Raw genomic sequence first — 16,712 nt, forward strand, 5'->3', positions numbered from 1 at the left:
TCACCACATGCCGTGTATATCATGCATTAAATGTCCCAAATTTATGGGGTGTGTATGGTCTACTCCCTGGCCTCTAGCGTCGCTTTGATTATCCCCATAGGACTAATGTTGGTACGAGAGGAAAGCCCTTGAAATTCTCCATCCAATGGTGCTAAACTTGTTCAGATTGAGTAATGATTGTGGGTCAAATTGACCAATTGAACTTTTGATTTTCTCTGTGCACAAAAATCCCGTAGGGAGGCTTGTTGAGTTCGTTTCGAAGCACAGCCGCCTACTTTTAGTTTTCGGTATCAAGAAGTCTGGAAGCCGCTCTAAAACTTTGAAATTTAGATTTAGGGTAATGCCATGATGACGCAGGTACAAACTGCGTCTCTCTAGCATTTTTAGTTCCAGAATGATTCAAAAGCATAGCTGAAAGTTTTTTCAAGTCCGGGCTTTTTTTTTAACGCATGTATTTGTTTTCTCCAATAATCACCACATGCCGTGTATATCATGCATTAAATGTCCCAAATTTATGGGGTGTGTATGGTCTACTCCCTGGCCTTTAGCTTCGTTTTGAGAATCCGCATAGCACTAATTTTGGTACGATAAGAAAGCCCTTGAAATTCTCCATCCAATGGTGCTAAACTTGTTTAGATTGAGTAATGATTGTGGGTCAAATTGACCCGTTGAACTTTTGATTTTCTCTATGCACAAAAAACCCTTAGGGAGGCTTGTTGAGTTCGTTTCGAAGCACAGCCGCCTACTTTTAGTTTTCGGTATCAAGAAGTCCGGAAGCCGCTCTAAAACTTTGAAATTTAGATTAAGGGACATGCCATGATGACGCAGGTGCAAACTGCGTCTCTCTAGCATTTTTAGTTCCAGAATGATTCAAAAGCATAGCTGAAGTTTTTTCAAGTCCGGGCTATTTTTTAACGCATGTATTTGTTTTCTCCAATAATCACCACATGCCGTGTATATCATGCATTAAATGTCCCAAATTTATGGGGTGTGTATGGTCTACTCCCTGGCCTGTAGCCTCGCTTTAAGAATCCCCATAGCACTAATTTGGTACGAGACGAAAGCCCTTGAAATTCTACATCCAATGGTGCTAAACTTGTTTAGATTGAGTAATAATTGTGGGTAAAATTGACCCGTTGAACTTTTGATTTTCTCTGTGCACAAAAATCCCGTAGGGAGGCTTGTTGAGTTCGTTTCGAAGCACAGCCGCCTACTTTTAGTTTTCGGTATCAAGAAGTCTGGAAGCCGCTCTAAAACTTTGAAATTTAGATTTAGGGTAATGCCATGATGACGCAGGTACAAACTGCGTCTCTCTAGCAGTTTTAGTTCCAGAATGATTCAAAAGCATAGCTGAAGTTTTTTCAAGTCCGGGCTATTTTTTAACGCATGTATTTGTTTTCTCCAATAATCACCACATGCCGTGTATATCATGCATTAAATGTCCCAAATTTATGGGGTGTGTATGGTCTACTCCCTGGCCTGTAGCCTCGCTTTGAGAATCCCCATAGCACTAATTTTGGTACGATAAGAAAGCCCTTGAAATTCTCCATCCAATGGTGCTAAACTTGTTTACATTGAGTAATGATTGTGGGTCAAATTGACCCGTTGAACTTTTGATTTTCTCTGTGCACAAAAATCCCTTAGGGAGGCTTGTTGAGTTCGTTTCGAAGCACAGCCGCCTTCATTTAATTTTCGGTATCAAGAAGTCTGGAAGCCGCTCTAAAACTTTGAAATTTGACGTTAGGGACATGTCAGAATGACGCAGGTACAAACTGCGTCTCTCTAGCGTTTTTAGTTCCAGAATGATCCAAAAGCATAGCTGAAAGTTTTTTCAAGTCCGGGCTTTTTTTAACGCATGTATATGTTTTCTACAATAATCACCACATGCCGTGTATATCATGCATTAAATGTCCCAAATTTATGGGGTGTGTATGGTCTACTCCCTGGCCTTTAGCTTCGTTTTTAGAATCCGCATAGCACTAATTTTGGTACGATAAGAAAGCCCTTGAAATTCTCCATCCAATGGTGCTAAACTTGTTTAGATTGAGTAATGATTGTGGGTCAAATTGACCCGTTGAACTTTTGATTTTCTCTGTGCACAAAAAACCCTTAGGGAGGCTTGTTGAGTTCGTTTCGAAGCACAGCCGCCTACTTTTAGTTTTCGGTATCAAGAAGTCCGGAAGCCGCTCTAAAACTTTGAAATTTAGATTAAGGGACATGCCATGATGACGCAGGTGCAAACTGCGTCTCTCTAGCATTTTTAGTTCCAGAATGATTCAAAAGCATAGCTGAAGTTTTTTCAAGTCCGGGCTATTTTTTAACGCATGTATTTGTTTTCTCCAATAATCACCACATGCCGTGTATATCATGCATTAAATGTCTCAAATTTATGGGGTGTGTATGGTCTACTCCCTGGCCTGTAGCCTCGCTTTAAGAATCCCCATAGCACTAAATTGGTACGAGAGGAAAGCCCTTGAAATTCTACATCCAATGGTGCTAAACTTGTTTAGATTGAGTAATAATTGTGGGTAAAATTGACCCGTTGAACTTTTGATTTTCTCTGTGCACAAAAATCCCGTAGGGAGGCTTGTTGAGTTCGTTTCGAAGCACAGCCGCCTACTTTTAGTTTTCGGTATCAAGAAGTCTGGAAGCCGCTCTAAAACTTTGAAATTTAGATTTAGGGTAATGCCATGATGACGCAGGTACAAACTGCGTCTCTCTAGCATTTTTAGTTCCAGAATGATTCAAAAGCATAGCTGAAAGTTTTTTCAAGTCCGGGCTATTTTTTAACGCATGTATTTGTTTTCTCCAATAATCACCACATGCCGTGTATATCATGCATTAAATGTCCCAAATTTATGGGGTGTGTATGGTCTACTCCCTGGCCTTTAGCTTCGTTTTGAGAATCCGCATAGCACTAATTTTGGTACGATAAGAAAGCCCTTGAAATTCTCCATCCAATGGTGCTAAACTTGTTTACATTGAGTAATGATTGTGGGTCAAATTGACCCGTTGAACTTTTGATTTTCTCTGTGCACAAAAATCCCTTAGGGAGGCTTGTTGAGTTCGTTTCGAAGCACAGCCGCCTTCATTTAATTTTCGGTATCAAGAAGTCTGGAAGCCGCTCTAAAACTTTGAAATTTGACGTTAGGGACATGTCAGAATGACGCAGGTACAAACTGCGTCTCTCTAGCGTTTTTAGTTCCAGAATGATCCAAAAGCATAGCTGAAAGTTTTTTCAAGTCCGGGCTTTTTTTAACGCATGTATATGTTTTCTACAATAATCACCACATGCCGTGTATATCATGCATTAAATGTCCCAAATTTATGGGGTGTGTATGGTCTACTCCCTGGCCTTTAGCTTCGTTTTTAGAATCCGCATAGCACTAATTTTGGTACGATAAGAAAGCCCTTGAAATTCTCCATCCAATGGTGCTAAACTTGTTTAGATTGAGTAATGATTGTGGGTCAAATTGACCCGTTGAACTTTTGATTTTCTCTGTGCACAAAAAACCCTTAGGGAGGCTTGTTGAGTTCGTTTCGAAGCACAGCCGCCTACTTTTAGTTTTCGGTATCAAGAAGTCCGGAAGCCGCTCTAAAACTTTGAAATTTAGATTAAGGGACATGCCATGATGACGCAGGTGCAAACTGCGTCTCTCTAGCATTTTTAGTTCCAGAATGATTCAAAAGCATAGCTGAAGTTTTTTCAAGTCCGGGCTATTTTTTAACGCATGTATTTGTTTTCTCCAATAATCACCACATGCCGTGTATATCATGCATTAAATGTCTCAAATTTATGGGGTGTGTATGGTCTACTCCCTGGCCTGTAGCCTCGCTTTAAGAATCCCCATAGCACTAAATTGGTACGAGAGGAAAGCCCTTGAAATTCTACATCCAATGGTGCTAAACTTGTTTAGATTGAGTAATAATTGTGGGTAAAATTGACCCGTTGAACTTTTGATTTTCTCTGTGCACAAAAATCCCGTAGGGAGGCTTGTTGAGTTCGTTTCGAAGCACAGCCGCCTACTTTTAGTTTTCGGTATCAAGAAGTCTGGAAGCCGCTCTAAAACTTTGAAATTTAGATTTAGGGTAATGCCATGATGACGCAGGTACAAACTGCGTCTCTCTAGCATTTTTAGTTCCAGAATGATTCAAAAGCATAGCTGAAAGTTTTTTCAAGTCCGGGCTATTTTTTAACGCATGTATTTGTTTTCTCCAATAATCACCACATGCCGTGTATATCATGCATTAAATGTCCCAAATTTATGGGGTGTGTATGGTCTACTCCCTGGCCTTTAGCTTCGTTTTGAGAATCCGCATAGCACTAATTTTGGTACGATAAGAAAGCCCTTGAAATTCTCGATCCAATGGTGCTAAACTTGTTTAGATTGAGTAATGATTGTGGGTAAAATTGACCCGTTGAACTTTTGATTTTCTCTGTGCACAAAAATCCCTTAGGGAGGCTTGTTGAGTTCGTTTCGAAGCACAGCCGCCTTCATTTAGTTTTCGGTATCAAGAAGTCTAGAAGCCGCTCTAAAACTTTGAAATTTAGATTCAGGGTAATGCCATGATGACGCAGGTACAAACTGCGTCTCTCTAGCATTTTTAGTTCCAGAATGATTCAAAAGCATAGCTGAAAGTTTTTTCAAGTCCGGGCTTTTTTTTAACGCATGTATTTGTTTTCTCCAATAATCACCACATGCCGTGTATATCATGCATTAAATGTCCCAAATTTATGGGGTGTGTATGGTCTACTCCCTGGCCTCTAGCCTCGCTTTGCGAATCCCAATAGCACTAATTTTGGTACGATAAGAAAGCCCTTGAAATTCTCCATCCAATGGTGCTAAACTTGTTTAGATTGAGTAATGATTGTGGGTCAAATTGACCCGTTGAACTTTTGATTTTCTCTGTGCACAAAAATCCCGTAGGGAGGCTTGTTGAGTTCGTTTCGGAGCACAGCCGTCTGCTTTTAATTTTCGGTATCAAGAAGTCTTGAAGCCGCTCTACAACTTTGAAATTTAGATTGAGGGACATGCCATGATGACGCAGGTACAAACTGCGTCTCTCTAGCATTTTTAGTTCCAGAATGATTCAAAAGCATAGCTGAAAGTTTATTCATGTCCGGGCTTTTTTTTAACGCATGTATTTGTTTTCTCCAATAATCACCGCATGCCGTGTATATCATGCATTAAATGTCCCAAATTTATGGGGTGTGTATGGTTTACTCCCTGGCCTGTAGCCTCGCTTTGAGAATCCCCTTAGCATTAATTTTGGTACGAGAGGAAAGCCCTTGAAATTCTCCATCCAATGGTGCTAAACTTTGTTTAGATTGAGTAATGATTGTGGGTAAAATTGACCCGTTGAACTTTTGATTTCCTCTGTGCACAAAAATCCCTTAGGGAGGCTTGTTGAGTTCGTTTCGGAGCACAGCCGCCTACTTTTTATTTTCGGTATCAAGAAGTCTGGAAGCCGCTCTAAAACTTTGAAATTTAGGTTCAGGGTAATGCCATGATGACGCAGGTACAAACTGCGTCTCTCTAGCGTTTTTAGTTTCAGAATGATTCAAAAGCATAGCTGAAAGTTTTTTCAAGTCCGGGCTTTTTTTTAACGCATGTATTTGTTTTCTCCAATAATCACCACATGCCGTGTATATCATGCATTAAATGTCCCAAGTTTATGGAGTGTGTATGGTCTACTCCCTGGCCTCTAGGTTCGTTTTGAGAATCCGCATAGCACTAATTTTGGTACGATAGGAAAGCCCTTGAAATTCTTCATCCAATGGTGCTAAACTTGTTTAGATTGAGTAATGATTGTGGGTAAAATTGACCCGTTGAACTTTTGATTTCCTCTGTGCACAAAAATCCCGTAGGGAGGCTTGTTGATTTCGTTTCGGAGCAACGCCGCCTACTTTTAATTTTCGGTATCAAGAAGTCTGGAAGCCGCTCTAAAACTTTGAAATTTAGATTGAGGGTAATGCCATGATGACGCAGGTACAAACTGCGTCTCTCTAGCATTTTTAGTTCCAGAATGATTCAAAAGCACAGCTGAAAGTTTTTTCAAGTCCGGGCTTTTTTTTAACGCATGTATTTGTTTTCTCCAATAATCACCACATGCCGTGTATATCATGCATTAAATGTCCCAAATTTATGGGGTGTGTATGGTCTACTCCCTGGCCTCTAGCTTCGTTTTGAGAATCCCCATAGCACTAATTTTGGTACGATAAGAAAGCCCTTGAAATTCTCCATCCAATGGTGCTAAACTTGTTTAGATTGAGTAATGATTGTGGGTCAAATTGACCCGTTGAACTTTTGATTTTCTCTATGCACAAAAAACCCTTAGGGAGGCTTGTTGAGTTCGTTTCGAAGCACAGCCGCCTACTTTTAGTTTTCGGTATCAAGAAGTCCGGAAGCCGCTCTAAAACTTTGAAATTTAGATTAAGGGACATGCCATGATGACGCAGGTGCAAACTGCGTCTCTCTAGCATTTTTAGTTCCAGAATGATTCAAAAGCATAGCTGAAGTTTTTTCAAGTCCGGGCTATTTTTTAACGCATGTATTTGTTTTCTCCAATAATCACCACATGCCGTGTATATCATGCATTAAATGTCCCAAATTTATGGGGTGTGTATGGTCTACTCCCTGGCCTGTAGCCTCGCTTTAAGAATCCCCATAGCACTAATTTGGTACGAGAGGAAAGCCCTTGAAATTCTCCATCCAATGGTGCTAAACTTGTTTAGATTGAGTAATGATTGTGGGTCAAATTGACCAATTGAACTTTTGATTTTCTCTGTGCACAAAAATCCCGTAGGGAGGCTTGTTGAGTTCGTTTCGAAGCACAGCCGCCTACTTTTAGTTTTCGGTATCAAGAAGTCTGGAAGCCGCTCTAAAACTTTGAAATTTAGATTAAGGGACATGCCATGATGACGCAGGTGCAAACTGCGTCTCTCTAGCATTTTTAGTTCCAGAATGATTCAAAAGCATAGCTGAAGTTTTTTCAAGTCCGGGCTATTTTTTAACGCATGTATTTGTTTTCTCCAATAATCACCACATGCCGTGTATATCATGCATTAAATGTCCCAAATTTATGGGGTGTGTATGGTCTACTCCCTGGCCTGTAGCCTCGCTTTAAGAATCCCCATAGCACTAATTTGGTACGAGACGAAAGCCCTTGAAATTCTACATCCAATGGTGCTAAACTTGTTTAGATTGAGTAATAATTGTGGGTAAAATTGACCCGTTGAACTTTTGATTTTCTCTGTGCACCAAAATCCCGTAGGGAGGCTTGTTGAGTTCGTTTCGAAGCACAGCCGCCTACTTTTAGTTTTCGGTATCAAGAAGTCTGGAAGCCGCTCTAAAACTTTGAAATTTAGATTTAGGGTAATGCCATGATGACGCAGGTACAAACTGCGTCTCCCTAGCAGTTTTAGTTCCAGAATGATTCAAAAGCATAGCTGAAGTTTTTTCAAGTCCGGGCTATTTTTTAACGCATGTATTTGTTTTCTCCAATAATCACCACATGCCGTGTATATCATGCATTAAATGTCCCAAATTTATGGGGTGTGTATGGTCTACTCCCTGGCCTGTAGCCTCGCTTTGAGAATCCCCATAGCACTAATTTTGGTACGATAAGAAAGCCCTTGAAATTCTCCATCCAATGGTGCTAAACTTGTTTACATTGAGTAATGATTGTGGGTCAAATTGACCCGTTGAACTTTTGATTTTCTCTGTGCACAAAAATCCCTTAGGGAGGCTTGTTGAGTTCGTTTCGAAGCACAGCCGCCTTCATTTAATTTTCGGTATCAAGAAGTCTGGAAGCCGCTCTAAAACTTTGAAATTTGACGTTAGGGACATGTCAGAATGACGCAGGTACAAACTGCGTCTCTCTAGCATTTTTAGTTCCAGAATGATTCAAAAGCATAGCTGAAAGTTTTTTCAAGTCCGGGCTATTTTTTAACGCATGTATTTGTTTTCTCCAATAATCACCACATGCCGTGTATATCATGCATTAAATGTCCCAAATTTATGGGGTGTGTATGGTCTACTCCCTGGCCTGTAGCCTCGCTTTAAGAATCCCCATAGCACTAATTTGGTACGAGACGAAAGCCCTTGAAATTCTACATCCAATGGTGCTAAACTTGTTTAGATTGAGTAATAATTGTGGGTAAAATTGACCCGTTGAACTTTTGATTTTCTCTGTGCACAAAAATCCCGTAGGGAGGCTTGTTGAGTTCGTTTCGAAGCACAGCCGCCTACCTTTAGTTTTCGGTATCAAGAAGTCTGGAAGCCGCTCTAAAACTTTGAAATTTAGATTTAGGGTAATGCCATGATGACGCAGGTACAAACTGCGTCTCTCTAGCATTTTTAGTTCCAGAATGATTCAAAAGCATAGCTGAAAGTTTTTTCAAGTCCGGGCTTTTTTTTTAACGCGTGTATTTGTTTTCTCCAATAATCACCACATGCCGTGTATATCATGCATTAAATGTCCCAAATTTATGGGGTGTGTATGGGCTACTCCCTGGCCTGTAGCCTCGCTTTGAGAATCCCCATAGCACTAATTTTGGTACGATAAGAAAGCACTTGAAATTCTCCATCCAATGGTGCTAAACTTGTTTACATTGAGTAATGATTGTGGGTCAAATTGACCCGTTGAAATTTTGATTTTCTCTGTGCACAAAAATCCCTTAGGGAGGCTTGTTGAGTTCGTTTCGAAGCACAGCCGCCTTCATTTAATTTTCGGTATCAAGAAGTCTGGAAGCCGCTCTAAAACTTTGAAATTTGACGTTAGGGACATGTCAGAATGACGCAGGTACAAACTGCGTCTCTCTAGCGTTTTTAGTTCCAGAATGATCCAAAAGCATAGCTGAAAGTTTTTTCAAGTCCGGGCTATTTTTTAACGCATGTATTTGTTTTCTACAATAATCACCACATGCCGTGTATATCATGCATTAAATGTCCCAAATTTATGGGGTGTGTATGGTCTACTCCCTGGCCTTTAGCTTCGTTTTTAGAATCCGCATAGCACTAATTTTGGTACGATAAGAAAGCCCTTGAAATTCTCCATCCAATGGTGCTAAACTTGTTTAGATTGAGTAATGATTGTGGGTCAAATTGACCCGTTGAACTTTTGATTTTCTCTGTGCACAAAAAACCCTGAGGGGAGGCTTGTTGAGTTCGTTTCGAAGCACAGCCGCCTACTTTTAGTTTTCGGTATCAAGAAGTCCGGAAGCCGCTCTAAAACTTTGAAATTTAGATTAAGGGACATGCCATGATGACGCAGGTGCAAACTGCGTCTCTCTAGCATTTTTAGTTCCAGAATGATTCAAAAGCATAGCTGAAGTTTTTTCAAGTCCGGGCTATTTTTTAACGCATGTATTTGTTTTCTCCAATAATCACCACATGCCGTGTATATCATGCATTAAATGTCTCAAATTTATGGGGTGTGTATGGTCTACTCCCTGGCCTGTAGCCTCGCTTTAAGAATCCCCATAGCACTAAATTGGTACGAGAGGAAAGCCCTTGAAATTCTACATCCAATGGTGCTAAACTTGTTTAGATTGAGTTATAATTGTGGGTAAAATTGACCCGTTGAACTTTTGATTTTCTCTGTGCACAAAAATCCCGTAGGGAGGCTTGTTGAGTTCGTTTCGAAGCACAGCCGCCTACTTTTAGTTTTCGGTATCAAGAAGTCTGGAAGCCGCTCTAAAACTTTGAAATTTAGATTTAGGGTAATGCCATGATGACGCAGGTACAAACTGCGTCTCTCTAGCATTTTTAGTTCCAGAATGATTCAAAAGCATAGCTGAAAGTTTTTTCAAGTCCGGGCTATTTTTTAACGCATGTATTTGTTTTCTCCAATAATCACCACATGCCGTGTATATCATGCATTAAATGTCCCAAATTTATGGGGTGTGTATGGTCTACTCCCTGGCCTCTAGCCTCGCTTTGCGAATTCCAATAGCACTAATTTTGGTACGATAAGAAAGCCCTTGAAATTCTCCATCCAATGGTGCTAAACTTGTTTAGATTGAGTAATGATTGTGGGTCAAATTGACCCGTTGAACTTTTGATTTTCTCTGTGCACAAAAATCCCGTAGGGAGGCTTGTTGAGTTCGTTTCGGAGCACAGCCGTCTGCTTTTAATTTTCGGTATCAAGAAGTCTGGAAGCCGCTCTACAACTTTGAAATTTAGATTGAGGGACATGCCATGATGACGCAGGTACAAACTGCGTCTCTCTAGCATTTTTAGTTCCAGAATGATTCAAAAGCATAGCTGAAAGTTTATTCATGTCCGGGCTTTTTTTTAACGCATGTATTTGTTTTCTTCAATAATCACCGCATGCCGTGTATATCATGCATTAAATGTCCCAAATTTATGGGGGGTGTATGGTTTACTCCCTGGCCTGTAGCCTCGCTTTGAGAATCCCCTTAGCATTAATTTTGGTACGAGAGGAAAGCCCTTGAAATTCTCCATCCAATGGTGCTAAACTTGTTTAGATTGAGTAATGATTGTGGGTAAAATTGACCAGTTGAACTTTGGATTTTCTCTGTGCACAAAAATCCCGTAGGGAGGCTTGTTGAGTTCGTTTCCAAGCACAGCCGCCTACTTTTTATTTTCGGTATCAAGAAGTCTGGAAGCCGCTCTAAAACTTTGAAATTTAGATTAAGGGACATGCCATGATGACGCAGGTACAAACTGCGTCTCTCTAGCATTTTTAGTTCCAGAATGATTCCAAAGCATAGCTGAAAGTTTTCTCAAGTCCGGGCTTTTTTTAACGCATGTATTTGTTTTCTCCAATAATCACCACATGCCGTGTATATCATGCATTAAATGTCCCAAATTTATGGGGTGTGTATGGTCTACTCCCTGGCCTCTAGCTTCGTTTTGAGAATCCCCATAGCACTAATTTTGGTACGAGAGGAAATCCTTGAAATTCTCCACCCAATGGTGCTAGACTTGTTTAGATTGAGCAATGATTGTGGGTTAAATTGACCCGTTGTACTTTGGATTTTCTCTGTGCACAAAAATCCCGTAGGGAGGCTTGTTGAGTTCGTTTCGGAGCACAGCCGCCTACTTTTAATTTTCGGTATCAAAAAACCCGGAAGCTGCTCTAAAACATTGAAATTTGAATTAAGGGACATGCCATGATGACGCAGGTACAAACTGCGTCTCTCTAGCGTTTTTATTCCAGATTGATTCAAAGCATAGCTGTAAGTTTTTTCAAGTCCGGGCTTTTTTTTAACGCATATATTTGTTTTCTCCAATAATCACCACATGCCGTGTATATCATGCATTAAATGTCCCAAATTTAAGGGGTGTGTCGGGTCTACTCCCTGGCCTCTAGCGTCGCCTTGAAATAACCCATAGCACTGATGTTTATACGAGAGGAAAGCCCTTGGAATTGTCCATCCAATGGTGCTAAACTTGTTTATATTGAGTAAAGATTTTGGCTCAAATTGACCCGTTGAACTTTTGATTTTCTCTGTAGACAAACATCCCGTAGGGAGGCTTGTTGAGTTCGTTTCGGAGCACAGCCGTCTACTTTTAATTTTCGGTATCAAAAAGTCAGGAAGCCGCTCTAAAACCTTGAAATTTGAAATAAGGGACATGCCATGATGACGCAGGTACAAACTGCGTCTCTCTAGCATTTTTAGTTCCAGAATGATTCAAAAGCATAGCTGAAAGTTTTTTCAAGTCCGGGCTTTTTTTTAACGCATGTATTTGTTTTCTCCAATAATCACCACATGCCGTGTATATCATGCATTAAATGTCCCAAATTTATGGGGTGTGTATTGTCTACTCCCTGGCCTCTAGCGTCGCTTTGATAATCCCCATAGCACTAATGTTGGTACGAGAGGAAAGCCCTTGAAATTCTCCATCCAATGGTGCTAAACTTGTTTAGATTGAGTAATGATTGTGGGTCAAATTGACCAATTGAACTTTTGATTTTCTCTGTGCACAAAAATCCCGTAGGGAGGCTTGTTGAGTTCGTTTCGGAGCACAGCCGCCTACTTTTAATTATCGGTATCAAGAAGTCTGGAAGCCGCTCTAAAACTTTGAAATTTAGATTTAGGGTAATGCCATGATGACGCAGGTACAAACTGCGTCTCTCTAGCATTTTTAGTTCCAGAATGATTCAAAAGCATAGCTGAAAATTTTTTCAAGTCCGGGCTTTTTTTTAACGCATGTATTTGTTTTCTCCAATAATCAACACATGCCGTGTATATCATGCATTAAATGTCCCAAATTTATGGGGTGTGTATGGTCTACTCCCTGGCCTTTAGCTTCGTTTTGAGAATCCGCATAGCACTAATTTTGGTACGATAAGAAAGCCCTTGAAATTGTCCATCTAATGGTGCTAAACTTGTTTAGATTGAGTAATGATTGTGGGTAAAATTGACCCGTTGAACTTTTGATTTTCTCTGTGCACAAAAATCCCTTAGGGAGGCTTGTTGAGTTCGTTTCGAAGCACAGCCGCCTACTTTTAGTTTTCGGTATCAAGAAGTCTGGAAGCCGCTCTAAAACTTTGAAATTTAAATTTAGGATAATGCCATGATGACGCAGGTACAAACTGCGTCTCTCTAGCATTTTTAGTTCCAGAATGATTCAAAAGCATAGCTGAAAGTTTTTTCAAGTCCGGGCTTTTTTTTTAACGCATGTATTTGTTTTCTCCAATAATCACCACATGCCGTGTATATCATGCATTAAATGTCCCAAATTTATGGGGTGTGTATTGTCTACTCCCTGGCCTGTAGCCTCGCTTTGAAAATCCCCATAGCACTAATTTTGGTACGAGATGAAAGCCCTTGAAATTCTCCATCCAATGGTGCTAAACTTGTTCAGATTGAGCAATGATTTTGGGTCAAATTGACCCGTTGTACTTTTGATTTTCTCTGTGCAAAAAAATCCCGTAGGGAGGCTTGTTGAGTTCGTTTCGGAGCACAGCCGCCTACTTTTAATTTTCGGTATCAAGAAGTCTGGAAGCCGCTCTTAAACTTTGAAATTTGAAGTTAGGGACATGCCATGATGACGCAGGTACAAACTGCGTCTCTCTAGCGTTTTTAGTTCCAGAATGATTCAAAAGCATAGCTAAAAGTTTTTTTCAAGTCCGGGCTTTTTTTAACGCATGTATTTGTTTTCTCCAATAATCACCACATGCCGTGTATATCATGCATGAATAGTCCCAAATATATGGGGTGTGTATGGTTTACTCCCTGACCTCTAGTTTCGGTTTTGAGAAACCGCATAGCACTAATTGTGGTACGAGAGGAAAGCCCTTGAAATTTTCCATCCAATGGTGCTAAACTTGTTCAGATTGAGCAATGTTTTTGGGTCAAATTGACCCGTTGTACTTTGGAATTTCTCTGTGCACAAAAATCCCGTAGGGAGGCTTGTTGAGTTCGTTTTGGAGCACAGCCGCCTACTTTTAATTTTCGGTATCAAGAAGACTGAAAGCCGCTCTTAAACTTTGAAATTTGAAGTTAGGGACATGTCAGAATAACGCAGGTACAAACTGCGCCTCTCTAGCGTTTTTAGTTCCAGAATGATTCAAAAGCATAGCTGAAAGTTTTTTCAAATCCGGGCTTTTTTAACGCATGTATTTGTTTTCTCCAATAATCACCACATGCCGTGTATATCATGCATTAAATGTCCCAAATTTATGGGGTGTGTATGGTCTACTCCCTGGCCTTTAGCTTCGCTTTGAGAATCCCCATAGCACTAATTTTGGTACGAGAGGAAAGCCCTTGAAATTCTCCATCCAATGGTGCTAAAGTTGTTTATATTGAGTAATGATTTTGGCCCAAATTGACCCGTTGAACTTTTGATTTTCTCTGTGCACAAAAATCCCGTAGGGAGGCTTGTTGAGTTCGTTTCGGAGCACAGCCGCCTACTTTTAATTTTCGGTATCGAGAAGTCTGGAAGCCGCTCTAAAACTTTGAAATTTAGATTAAGGGGCATGCCATGATGACGCAGGTTTAAACTGCGTCTCTCTAGCATTTTTAGTTCCAGAATGATTCAAAGCATAGCTGAAAGTTTTTTCAAGTCCGGGCTTTTTTTAACGCATGTATTTGTTTTCTCCAATAATCACCACATGCCGTGTATATCATGCATTAAATGTCCCAAATTTATGGGGTGTGTATGGTCTACTCCCTGGCCTGTAGCCTCGCTTTGAGAATCCCCATAGCACTCATTTTGGTACGAGAGGAAAGCCCTTGAAATTCTACATCCAATGGTGCTAAACTTGTTTAGATTGAGTAATGATTGTGGGTAAAATTGACCCGTTGAACTTTTGATTTTCTCTGTGCACAAAAATCCCCCAGGGAGGCTTGTTGAGTTCGTTTCGAAGCACAGCCGCTTACTTTTAGTTTTCGGTATCAAGAAGTCTGGAAGCCGCTCTAAAACTTTGAAATTTAGATTTAGGGTAATGCCATGATGACGCAGGTAGAAACTGCGTCTCTCTAGCATTTTTAGTTCCAGAATGATTCAAAAGCATAGCTGAAAGTTTTTTCAAGTCCGGGCTTTTTTTTTAACGCATGTATTTGTTTTCTCCAATAATCACCACATGCCGTGTATATCATGCATTAAATGTCCCAAATTTATGGGGTGTGTATGGTCTACTCCCTGGCCTCTAGCCTCGTTTTGAGAATCCGCATAGCACTAATTTTGGTACGAGAGGAAAGCCCTTGAAATTCTCCATCCAATGGTGCTGAACTTGTTTAGATTGAGTAATGATTGTGGGTAAAATTGACCCGTTGAACTTTTGATTTTCTCTGTGCACAAAAATCCCCCAGGGAGGCTTGTTGAGTTCGTTTCGAAGCACAGCCGCCTACTTTTAATTTTCGGTATCAAGAAGTCTGGAAGCCGCTCTAAAACTTTGAAATTTAGATTTAGGGTAATGCCATGATGACGCAGGTAGAAATTGCGTCTCTCTAGCATTTTTAGTTCCAGAATGATTCAAAAGCATAGCTGAAAGTTTTTTCAAGTCCGGGCTTTTTTTAACGCATGTATTTGTTTTCTCCAATAATCACCACATGCCGTGTATATCATGCATTAAATGTCCCAAATTTATGGGGTGTGTATGGTCTACTCCTGGCCTGTAGCCTCGCTTTGAGAATCCCCATAGCACTAATTTTGGTACGAGAGGAAAGCCCTTGAAATCCTACATCCAATGGTGCTAAACTTGTTTAGATTGAGTAATGATTGTGGGTCAAATTGACCCGTTGAACTTTTGATTTTCTCTGTGCACAAAAATCCCGTAGGGAGGCTTGTTGAGTTCGTTTCGAAGCACAGCCGCCTACTTTTAGTTTTCGGTATCAAGAAGTCTGGAAGCCGCTCTAAAACTTTGAAATTTGAAGTTAGGGACATGTCAGAATGACGCAGGTACAAACTGCGTCTCTCTAGCGTTTTTAGTTCCAGAATGATACAAAAGCATAGCTGAAAGTTTTTTCAAGTCCGGGCTTTTTTTTTTAACGCATGTATTTGTTTTCTCCAATAATCACCACATGCCGTGTATATCATGCATTAAATGTCCCAAATTTATGGGGTGTGTATGGTCTACTCCCTGGCCTGTAGCCTAGCTTTGAGAATCCCCATAGCACTAATTTTGGTACGAGAGGAAAGCCCTTAATATTCTCTATCCAATGGTGCTAAACTTGTTTAGATTGAGTAATGATTGTGGGTCAAATTGACCAATTGAACTTTTGATTTTCTCTGTGCACAAAAATCCCGTAGGGAGGCTTGTTGAGTTCGTTTCGGAGCACAGCCGCCTACTTTTAATTATCGGTATCAAGAAGTCTGGAAGCCGCTCTAAAACTTTGAAATTTAGATTAAGGGACATGCCATGATGACGCAGGTACAAACTGCGTCTCTCTAGCATTTTTAGTTCCAGAATGATTCAAAAGCATAGCTGAAAGTTTATTCATGTCCGGGCTTTTTTTTAACGCATGTATTTGTTTTCTCCAATAATCACCGCATGCCGTGTATATCATGCATTAAATGTCCCAAATTTATGGGGTGTGTATGGTTTACTCCCTGGCCTGTAGCCTCGCTTTCAGAATCCCCTTAGCATTAATTTTGGTACGAGAGGAAAGCCCTTAAAATTCTCCATCCAATGGTGCTAAACTTGTTTAGATTGAGTAATGATTGTGGGTAAAATGGACTTGTTGAACTTTTGATTTTCTCTGTGCACAAAAATCCCTTAGGGAGGCTTGTTGAGTTCGTTTCGGAGCACAGCCGCCTGCTTTTAATTTTCGGTATCAAGAAGTCTGGAAGCCGCTCTAAAATTTTGAAATTTAGATTTAGGATAATGCCATGATGACGCAGGTACAAACTGCGTCTCTCTAGCATTTTTAGTTCCAGAATGATTCAAAAGCATAGCTGAAAGTTTTTTCAAGTCCGGGCTTTTTTTTAACGCATGTATTTGTTTTCTCCAACAATCACCACACGCCGTGTATATCATGCATTAAATGTCCCAAATTTATGGGGTGTGTATGGTCTACTCACTGGCCTCTAGCCTCGCTTTGAGAATCCGCATAGCACTAATTTTGGTACGAGAGGAAAGCCCTTGAAATTCTCCATCCAATGGTGCTAAACTTGTTTAGATTGAGTAATGATTGTGGGTAAAATTGACCCGTTGAACTTTTGATTTTCTCTGTGCACAAAAATCCCGTAGGGAGGCAGGCTTGTTGAGTTCGTTTCGGAGCACAGCCGCCTGCT

The sequence above is a fragment of the Asterias amurensis genome, chromosome 3, assembly GCF_032118995.1.
Source record: "Asterias amurensis chromosome 3, ASM3211899v1".
Classification (NCBI taxonomy): domain Eukaryota; kingdom Metazoa; phylum Echinodermata; class Asteroidea; order Forcipulatida; family Asteriidae; genus Asterias; species Asterias amurensis.